General features: G+C 32.2%; 1 protein-coding gene across 7 annotated transcripts in view; it reads left to right on the plus strand.

Moving 5' to 3' along the window:
• LOC140663681 (disks large homolog 1-like) overlaps positions 1-12,028 on the plus strand; it is a 265,116-nt gene that overhangs the window by 39,121 nt on the left and 213,967 nt on the right. The gene's annotated exons all lie outside the window — the stretch shown is intronic.

Raw genomic sequence — 12,028 nt, forward strand, 5'->3', positions numbered from 1 at the left:
GACATTTGTAGAATACGTTTCAGAAACACGTTTAATATATTGAGGAGATTATGGTTATTTTCGATTAAAATGTCACTTCATTGAATTCGTCGGTACTCGTTTATTTCATATGGATTGCAGAGCGAATATTTTTATCTAGTTAGCAGCGAAAATCACTTTTCGACGATGTCGATCTAGCGACGACTCGATTGTGACATCTGTCGATAATACATGTTTGATTCGAGAATATTCAGTCTCGAATAGTGCCACTGCTGGTTTTTGCTATGATATGCAATAAACACATTGTAAAATTGCCTAATAATAATAGGACTTGCTCATATAATTATTTAAATTAGATATTTTAATTATAGTGAGATTATGTGAGAATGAAAACTTCGAAACATAAGATGAAAAATTGCGTAGATTTTTTTTCTCTCGTAGTAAATGTATTTTTGATATACAACGACACTGCTTTGGCTTTTTATAATTCAAGGAAGCAAAAATTATGCGTGATATTTAAAATTATATCGTTAATTATGTACTTGTTACGTCAAACTGTTGTGTACTTGTTTCCCGGTTGCATAATTTGTACGTGCAAATTACAATCAATATTTCATATTATTAATTTTTTTATTCATTTACGATGTTTATATATTTGTTATTGTATCATTATTATATGAGATAAAAGAGAGAGAAAGAGAGGGTATAGACATTATCTATGTATTAATATAATTCAAACCGCTTTAATTTTACACAATGCATGCTATATTTTACATAAATATGTTATATTTATATTTGTATACGTGTATATCGCATTACTTTTTAACAACGAGCATAATGATGGCAAAGTGTTTCTAAAATTTGAACATAAAAAGATTACAATTTCAGTTTTAATGAAATACAAAGCTTTGAAACAAAAAGCTTGAAAATATCGAGAATAACTTGTATGAGAAGAACACACTAAAAAAATATTGCGATATTTTATCGACTTGCAAAAAAAACGTGTTAAGCTTTGTAACGATGCACTGATTTTGCTATCCTTATTCAGAGTCCAACTGTAAGTACACACAATATCAACAAAAAAAAACGACAACTCTGTAACAAAAAAAAAAAAAAAAAAAAAAAACGATAGCTCTGTTGAGCATAGAGTGTATTGTTGTATAACATTTGAATCGATTTTATCATAAAAATTGTTAGCATATTTGCTCAAACAAAATTGTCAGAACTTAAATTATAATTTTAATTTAATGCTAACTCATTATGCAAACTAATGAGGGTTGCTATCAAATAAGAAGATTGCATGATCTTGTGATTTTACTTTTCGCTTTGCGTGTAACGCAATCGTCTATATTTAAACAAGAATAAAGATAACACGTTTTGTCTCAAAATGTCACACATGTGTAGCTTATAGCAGCGTGATTTGATGCATATTCTTGTGTAAACTATCTTACAGAAAGAAATATCACTCTCTTGTTTACAATATAAAGTGGTGACAACAAACTTTGTCATCACTTTAAACGTAACTATCATGACTTAAACTTGTCAGATTTTACTAAATTTAAGAAGATGTTTTTAATTCTGTTAATTCTTCAATATTCACAATCCATAACAGTCAGTATAGGTAAATTTGTTAACAACTATTAACAATGAAAAGACAACTGCTTTCTATTTTAAATTTAATAATTGAACGATTTGCTTGATAAAACCACACTTTTTCTCATTAGTCTATGCGTCTCGTTGAAAAAACCCAACATACCGCTGACGAATATTAAACGGATTTTATACCGTAATCGAGAATCGATTATCAGTTTAAAATCAACGTTTATGTTTAATTCTAAAAACCGGTAATAAACGTGTTTTGAGCGCTTTAACGGAGGCGATGAAAACTGTTGCGCGTCGCGCGATGTGAATCTTAGAACAGTGATCTTCCGGACGCATAGTTATACAACCGGTCGGCCGAGCAATGCTGTAAGCCATGGAAAGTCGAGCTAACTTAAATAGGATGAAATAAGGTTACGTCACACGGAGGGATCCGTTATCCTAGTCTTACGACTGGAAGATAATAGCTTTCGAAACGCAGTCTCGGAGAATTCCCGTCCTCGCTCCCGTAGTATAATACTTCGTTGTTCGTCGTCGTTGCGGCGCCACTTCATCTGGTGCAGAAGAGGATGAAGAGTGTGCTTCCCTATATACATAGCATTATCTGTACTCGACGAGTTTATGGTCCCCGACACTCCCACTTCCGCGTCTGCCTTATTCTACTTCCTTCGGGCCCTCTCCACTTTGACATTGCCTGTACTTCGTGCAATCCGGGGGATGGTGGTGGTTAAACGTCCAGGTTCGCCGGGCACTCTCGTGAAACATCCATTATGCATATTGCATTATGTAATTAGGGACTATAACGCAATAAGTCGATTTTTGTTACGTCACTGTCGCGATGCCTGCTTTCGTTGCACCGTTGTATTTTTGCAATCTCGAGATTGATCGGACCGGCCTACCCACGATACGATTTATTTAACGATTTATTGCGCTCGTCGAGAGGAGGACGGTGTTTGGCTTTGCGAAATTACCGGTATTACTTATCGCGTTTTAATTCAGCAGCTTAACAAATAATAACGCTTAGTTTTGTTTCGAAATGCATATATTATGTTTCATAGTATATGGCGTGTAAGAATAATGTGCAGGCTTATAGGGCGTCTGTGAAGCTGACACGACATTCTACAAATATCAAAAATATACTAAGAGTTCTAATAGTACTTTACATAGTTCTACAGTTCTTGATAAAAACTGAAAAGAGTTCCGCATTCCTTGTATTAAAAAATAAAAATTGAAAAAATGCCGTGCTAACTTCGCGACTTTAGCACGACACTCTTCTGTCTAAAGAAAGTACTAAAACGAATTGAAAATTATAATTTTTTACAAGAGTTCCCGATAATTCTAATTGAGATTCCATATTTATACAATTTCAAATCGATATTCCACCAATTAATTTTTAAACAATTTTTAACACTTATATCCAGCACGACACTTAGTAAAAATGTGTCGCGCTGATGACTTTCGGCAGGTCTAACGGCAGTTCTCGACAGTTTTGCAAGATTTTTATGCACATTAGAATTATTTTTAAAAAGAGTTTCGGTTATTATTTATTTTTTAATCAATTTGCGAATTTAGCACGACACTCTCTCCTCTCTAAAATATTAAAACGAATTGAAAATTATCATTTTTTACAAGAGTTCCCGATAGTTCTAATTGGGATTTACATACATATACAAGTTTGCATGATTTTGAAAAACAAATACATTTTATAATTTACATATAGTTTTAAATGTAATTATGTTTTTCGTAATTTTAGTACTTTAGAGACGAGAGAGAGTGTCGTGCAAAATTCGCAAATTGATTAAAAAATAAATAATAACGGAAACTCTTTTTAAAAATAATTCTAATGCATAGAACTCTGGCAGAACTGTCGAGAACTACCGTTAGACCTGCCAAAGATCATCAGCGCGACACATTTTTACTAAATGTCGTGCTGGACGTAATTGTTAAAAATTGTTTAAAAATTAATTGGTGGAATATCGATTCGAAATTGTATCTATATGTGAATCTCAATTAGAACTATCGGGAACTCTTGTAAAAAATGATAATTTTCAATTCGTTTTAGTACTTCATAGAGGAGAGTGTCGTGCTAAATTCGCGAAGTTAGTACGGCATTTTTTCAATTTTTATTTTTTAATGCAAGGAATGCGGAACTCTTTTCAATTTTTATCAACAACTGTAGAACTATAAAAAGCGCTATTAGAACTTTAGTACTTTTCTGATATTTGTAGAATGTTTGCCAGCTTCACAGAAGCGCTTATAGGATTATAAGCGCATCTTTATTTGCCTTAGTAGGTACGTCATGTATAAGCTCTTGTTGCGGCTTTTCTTAAAGTGTTTAACAAAATAATATATGACGTTTCGATAAAACGTTGAATAAATATTTATATAATTGCACAATATAATGTGATACATTCCATGTAATCAAATCGCAAGGCAATATAATTTGAAATTTCTAGTTCGATTATTTGCAATCACGAGATAGGGAAATATTTCAGACACGTGCTTACTATATTTCCTGTAAGTACGAAAGGGTCACAGTTCGTTAAATATGTTTCCTGCGTAGATGAAGGCAGTATATGACTACATGCGGTACCGGTAAATTACATGAGATTTCCTGCGCAAAAGGAACTTACAAAGTGGAGACTCGTGTTGCACGCTAATAGGTCGGTCAGGATGGTAATTATTTATAAACTTAAATGGTTTTTAAAAATGTACAGGTTTTTTGCCTTTTTATGATAACTGAAATAATTAACGCGCTGCCATTTCTGCCAACATTAATATTATTTGAAGTGTAACTGTGCATAAACTATCAGTTTAACTTGGTCTTATGATTATTCTGAAAGTTTGTGTAAACTCGATATTTAGTGATTTGTACACAGATACATACGATAGTATTATTCCGTTTAACGTAACGCTCTATTTAACGTAACGTTTTAATCGATTTGTACTTTATTCCGTTACTCGTTTCACTGGAAAGAGATACGTCAACACGATCAGACTTCAAAACTTTTGACGAAAATTTCGTTCGTGGCTAAACTCAACTAAAAGTGTATTCGATAATAAGCATACCTGATGAAATTCAATTATACGATTCCCGTGGGCAGGTAACCCAATTTGCACGTCATCAAGCCGCACATGGCGAACTAGTTCGAAGATTCTCTTCACCCTTCTCTCTCCATTTCCACATTGGTATACAGGATCTAGCTATATCAAATATTGAAGTTCCTGGATTACACCGGACTACTCTCGGGGACGACATATAACCCGCGTCGACCTCGAACTACGTGCCGATTCGTCTGAACGACGGACGTAATTGCTTGTAATCTACCGCGACGCGATCGTATTACAGAGATCGGTACGGTAGACGATTTGATGCGTGTTCGCCAACATTATCGACAAACGTCCTTCAAAAACAGTTTACGAATTTGAGCTGCGAATAGTAACGTCCGCTCTGTATATTATATTAAAACTCGGTGTGCAATGCATAAAAAAGTATATAAGTAAATAGTGCTAAACTACTTACACATGAAAAATTTTACATTATATATATTAAATATCAATAATCTATAATATATTCTATCTCTAACATCATCTGTTATTATTAACACATTAACTATTGAATGTATCTCTCTCTTTGTGCTCATTAAAGCACTATTTAATTAGCATTACGGTATTGACGATGTTAGGATTTTCAATATACGACTTGGATTGTATATATATATATATATATATATATATATATATATATATATGCAGTCATAGCCAAAAATATTAGGCACCCTTAAATTTTCTGTGTTTCTTATTTTGTTAATAGTATATAAGTACTAAAAAGATTGAAAATTTTAAAAAACTATCGATAGCACATTAAAGCTGAAATTTCAATTAAAATGTTTTTTTAATTTTTCTTTTAAGTTACCGATAGCAACTTTAATGCGTTATCAGTACATTAAAATATTTTGTATTTTCTTTGTTTTGTGCTTTAAAAAGGAACGTGTTTTGTTTTTTTAAATTTTATTGTATTTTTGACACTCTGCAGCTTGATAAAAAAATTTCCCTCAAAAAATTTCAGTCAAGTTTCGCAAACTACAACATTTTGCCTACGAAATGATTTTTTTTTAATTTTCCTACAATTTTTTTGGCCGAGATACATAATTTTGAAACTAAATCTGTGTTTTTTAAACATGTCGATACTCGGCGAAAAATTATCGCAGATGAAAAATTAAAAAAACATTTTAAAGCTTGAAATTTCAGTTTTAAAGTGCTGTCGATAGTTTTGACAAATTTTTTAATCCTTTTATATACTACTTATATACTATTAACAAAATAAGAAATACGAAAAATTTGAGGCGTTTATTTATGCCTAATATTTTTGGCCATGACTGTATATATATATATTAATACGATATATCATAGTGTTAGTGATGATCTTAATTGATGTATTAATTATAGTGTCATATTAACGATATTTATAGTTTATCAGATTATAATATCAACAATATTTATGCCTTATGAATAAAGGCACATGGTATTTTATTCGGACGATGTTTCTAGCTTAACAGTGAAATCATTACTATCGATTTATCTGTATCTTGATCTGCTTAAGCAAATCACTCTCCTTGATTCTCTGTTCCCAATTTCTGGTTAGCTATCTTGTCGCAAGAGAGCTTCCCGAAGTCTCTTTGAGGCCATCGTCAAATAATCGTGATCAAACGGACCGCAGGAAGCGCGATTTCCCGCTTTTGCTTAATTCACATCTACTTTGTGATGTTAATGTAACACGTCAACCGAGTGTATTTCATTAATTAATTCACTAATCGATAAAATTTAGCTTTTCTTCCAATAGAAATAATAAATGTATATGATTTTAGACTCTTCTAACTTCTTATGTCTAATAAAATAAAGAAAGAAACATCAATATATTTACATATATATTTAAATATATTTAATAATTCCAATATAAGGCTCTTAATATTTACAAACAAACAAGTAGAAAATTGGTGAATAAGAGCCAACGCGAATGTTGCGGATGCGTCATTTTCGCAGAAAATAATTTTTTTCTGCGAAATTGATGAGTGCACAGGGCATATATTTTTCTCGGTGAATTTTACCAAGATTATTATTCTTATTTTCGAGAATTATAGTTTAAGAGCAGTCGCCGACAAACGAAAGACTCTCGGGTTCGATTCCCGATTCAGCCACTTCACCCCGATATTTTTCTCGTCTACATCTCTTTAGGGAGGTAAGGAGGGGTTTCTATAATTCTCAAAAATGAGAATAATAATCTTGGTAAAATACACCAAGAAAAATATGTGACCTGTGCACTCATCAATTTCGCAGAAAAAAATTATTTTCTGCGAAAATGATGTATCAACATCCGCGTTGACTCTTATTTGCCAATTTTCTAGTTGTTTGTTTGTTAAATATATTTGTTATTTCAAATTGTTTTATTAATAATGGCGCAAAATATGATGCAACTTAATATCTTATAATATATAATAATGATTAAGGTTCCATACAAAAGAGATAGAGATTTTATTATTGTAATAAAATTTTATATAATAATTTATATATTAAAACATAAAAGATAGAAATTCTATTATCGTAATAATTTCTCTAAATGTTTATATTATTAACATTCATCAGACGTGCCAATTTTATTCTTTTTTCACACTTTTTTTGCTAAAAATAAAAAAATGGAATCTTATGATTAAGTTTCTTACAAAATCAAAACATTTATTTTATCAATCTAATAGATTTCATTAAAATACGTTGAACTTCATCATACTTCGTCAAAATTTTACAGGTAAAACTTTAATTAGCTTCTCGATTTACCTGCAGTGTCAATTGACCCTGATATTAGATTTGAGTTTTGAAATGAACGATGAGGGTTAATTACGCAGTGTAGGCACAGAGAAAGCGCTTAATGCTGTTTGATCTTAAATTCATTTAATGAAGTGAAATGATTGGAATTTTTCATTTTGGAATTCTCGCGAAGGCATCTATCAAATTTTTTACATGTCACTAAATCGTCTTTATGTTGCGTCATCCTTGTTCGAAGGAATTAAAGGAGACATGCTTGATTTCTAAAAGTTCCATGAATTTACGAACGCGTTTCCTTCCGCTGTATTAGCTGCCACGAGAATTCATGCTGTTCGAATCTCTTCCTTCCGAATCTCGTCTATTCGTACTCAGTTGAACGGATTACATGCGAACATTTTCCTATTCCAACCGCTACTCGGTTAAGCGCAACGATAAGTAATAAGGCGTAAAAAGCTATTAAATTGGCCAACGAGATCTTTCTATGCCAGCTTCATATGAAAGCTCGATGTCTAAGGACATTCTCTCGTCTTTGCATTACGATATTTTTTTATTATTTGAAACAGTATACGTTTAAATCTAAGCTGTATAATTTTCTTGTAATTTCTTGATTATATATTATATGCAAATTATTTTGTCTTTTTGCGTGTGTATAAATAATTTATTCTACTGTATATTTTATAATAATGAATGAATAATATGAATGAAAAAATGGATAATACAATTTCAACTTATAAGGAAAAGTCTTCAATTTAAAAATCTGAAAAATTTTGAAAGGAATTTTTAGAGTACATAACAATATCTTAATAAATAATACTTTTTTTTATTACTGGAATATACTTTGAGAGAAATAAATAGGTATTGTGCAACATTTTTGAACTTTTTTCGAGTTTCATGACAAGTGATTCTGATAGATTTTTTTTCCGTAGATTACGAATCTGAAAGCGAAAATGTTTCAGCATGTCAAACTTTTTAGAAAAACCAAATTAAAAAGTAAAAAAAAAACCTTTTGGCCATTTTTTAAGTTGTTTTTATAAAAAAAGAGACGTCATAGTAATAGCTTGAATGAAAGTGCAAACTTTAAAATCATAAAAAAAATAAGTAATATAAAACAATTTTTCTGTAACATGAGTTTTTTAGGGAACGCGCACCACCTATAGTGTGTGCGCATGCTTGTCCGCTGTAACTCTTTCTCTCTCTCTCTCTCTCTCTCTCTCTCTCTCTCTCTCTCTCTCTCTCTCTCTCTCTCTCTCTCTCTCTCTCTCTCTCTCTCTCTCTCTCTCTCTCTATGCAGATTAATGGTTTAGAAAACATCAAAGTCCTATGATTATCTAATTAATTTATTTAATTAATTTAGTCTAGTTAATTTATGATAATCTGACTATTAATCTGATAAGACTTTAATTTTATTATCTAACATCAATAAATTAACTAATCAATTAGGTAATTTTAGGATTTTGGCGTTTTTCAGACAATTAATCTGCAGCGGATGGCATACGCACATGCTGTGGATAATGCGCATTCTTAAAAAATTTTGTGTTACAGAAAATTATCTCATGTTATTTATTTTCATTTTAAGGTGATAGCTTTAAAATTCGAGTTTTCATTCAAGTTGTTGCTTGAATTTCCATAATGTTTTATTTTTTTTTTTGCAAACAACTTAAGAATGGCCACAAACAAGATTTTAAAAATTTTTTAGCGTGGACTTGGTTTTTCTCAAAAACAATGACAACTTGATATTTCTAACCTGTGCGACAAATCTATCAGAATTGTGTCATTAACAAAACCTTTGTTGTATAATTGTAATTATATATAATTATATAATTGTAATTTTTATTTATAAAATCTTTTCTTTTATTTCCCTCCAATAAAATTGTTCTCCATAATATATTTTTTTGTTTGCGAATAATAAAATAAATTGAAAAATATTCTAATTTTAAGAAGTTAATTTTATTCTCTTAAAGTAAATTCAAGGGCTAAATAAAAATTTAGCATTAGTTATTAAGGTGTTTTCTATATTTATAAAGTGTCATATTTTTTTAAACTTTTTATTTATAAAAGCCTTTTTATAACCATTTTGAATTAAAAATATTACATTTTAATACTGTCACAATTCTGATGAAGATATAATAACATTGAAAGCTGATATTTATATACAGCTTACTCTCATCCCTCTTGTCTTATGAAAACATAACAAAAAAAAAAAAAAAAAAAAAAAAAAATTAAAAAAAATAAAAAAAAAAAATAAGAAGAGAATAAATTCCATGCACGAGTAAAGAGCGCAACGAGTCAACATCACCATGGTAATAGACACTGGCAGCGGGAGGAGCGGTGACGCCGACGGTTTCGCGAAGGTGGCGGCGGAGGTGATGGTAGTAGGGTAGGTGATGTTGGCGCGCGGGGTGAATGGGTGGATGTGGGTGGCGGTAGGTCGACCGCGCGGGGACCAGGGGATAGCCTCCGGGTTAGGGGCTGACGGGTCGTGGCGGGCGGAAAAGGGGCGACTCCGGCAGTCAGCGGGTTAGTGCCGCTCCGTGCGGGCGAACGCGAGCCCGTACGTGTGCTTTTGCAAAATTTTTTTTTGCCAGAAATTTGTCGCGCTCATTAACGTTATTCCGAGCGATTTTGCGCGACAGATGATTGCGGGAATGTATTGTGCATTTGATTCGTCCGTCTGTCGACCTCGCCGGCAGCTGTCGTTCCGTGATATCGCACGTGAATTTTCGTGCATTCGTACTTTTTTTGAGACACTTCTTTTTCATTAAAGATACTTTTCCCAGCATCTCAGCATCATAATCGCGCTAACGAAATGAGTCGGGTAATTTTTTAGAATCGTTAAGCGATCATACGCGAGTGTTTAATACGATTGCGTTGCGCGTAATCAGGATTACGGAGTGATTATTAATGTGATGGATAAAGGTTTTTAAATCACGTGTCATTAAAGTGTTATCGGTGTTGGGCGAGATATACTGTTTTGATTTGTTATAATTCATCATAAATATAATACTGTGAACTGAAATAATCTTATGTCTGTGAATATTCTCATAATTTCGATTAAATAATATTAAAGAAGAATTATAATGATGATAATTCTTGTGGTAATGCATCAAGTCTTAAATGCCAGTTTTCAAAGTGTGAGAAATGGATTCTTTACCAAAAAATTCGAACATATTTTTCACTTCTGCAATAAGATCAGAAGTGTTCCTACATACGTACATTATATTAGTGATCGTGACATGCTCTCGAAATTTTCGCAAGTACGATGATAGTGAAAAAAATTCTTCTTCCATGGAAACACATTCCATTTTACATATTTCAACATATCGCAGATAATAACGCAATTCAATAGCGCGCAATAAAATAATGAAATAATTTTTCTATTTACATACGTCAGTTTAGGAAATATTAGAAAGTCCACTTAAAATTAATGCGAGGAACGAGTGAGCAAATTCTTTATTGTATTTTATGCTTGCAATATGAAATTTTCGATTCACTTTGGTTGCTATTAGAATTTTCGTGGAGCGAAATCATCGTCATCGTGCGTTGTTACACGGTGTTGGCAATCAGTGATGTGCATCAGTAATTACATTTGTGGCTTCACGCGTACACGTTACATTACGTCATTTAAGGTGTAATTACGCGCGTGAACAAAGTAAAATAACATTGTTTTGGCGCAAAATACATTTTTAAATTGTAAAGACTTCGAGAGTCCTTCTTTTTCGTTCTTTCTTTATTTTTTATGTTTTCCCTTTACGTGTACTACTACGTTTTTCATTACGATAAATAGCAATTCTTCCGGCAACTCGAGATTCTTCTTAACTCGTAAGTACGAGAACGGGATAACAAGAGAGCCTTCGTAGCGTCAAGTTTCCTCTCCTGAAAACTGTAAGAAAAGCTCGCTATTCTCTCTGTGTTTAATTTTTCTTTTTTTTTTTATAATAATACATTCAGGTATAAAGTTTTAACAGATATTTATAACAGTATTATTTTACAAACAATAGGTAGATAAACATTTGTTTATTTCTTTACATTATCGGCTCTTTATTCCAGAGACAATGTAACATATTATTACTACATGTAATTTTCGCTTTATTAAACGTTTCAACAATAAGCCTAATTTTCTCTGAGTCAACACGTTTTATAAAAGGTACGCGACATTTTCACTGCTTCAAACTTTCCGACAAACTCATCTCATAATCGATATTGCGAAATGATGTTAACAAGCCATAGAGGAAGACACATTCGGTGTAATCGTCATTCTCTGACTAGTGTAGATCGGGAGCGATGCAAATTCCGGTTGGTTCCCGGTTAGTGTAACGACCGATAATTTCATTGGCAAGCTCATTATGGAAATGGAAACCGTTTCCATAGAAATTACATAATTAGAATATGGTGATGGTTTGTCCGTGTTCTGCCGACATTGAACATAGTCGAAATTATGAACGGGACAATCGAACGACTCGAAGATCGTATAGCGACAACAAAATATTGAATACACCGTAAATAAAAATATAATCCTCAACTTACGAGATATTGCTCGTTATGCAAAATGTTACGTAATACCGAGAAATGGAGAAACGGTATTCCACTGTACCTTAAATGTCCACAAGAATAATGCCAATCTCACGTGACT

The sequence above is a fragment of the Anoplolepis gracilipes genome, chromosome 3, assembly GCF_047496725.1.
Source record: "Anoplolepis gracilipes chromosome 3, ASM4749672v1, whole genome shotgun sequence".
Taxonomy (NCBI): Eukaryota; Metazoa; Arthropoda; class Insecta; order Hymenoptera; family Formicidae; genus Anoplolepis; species Anoplolepis gracilipes.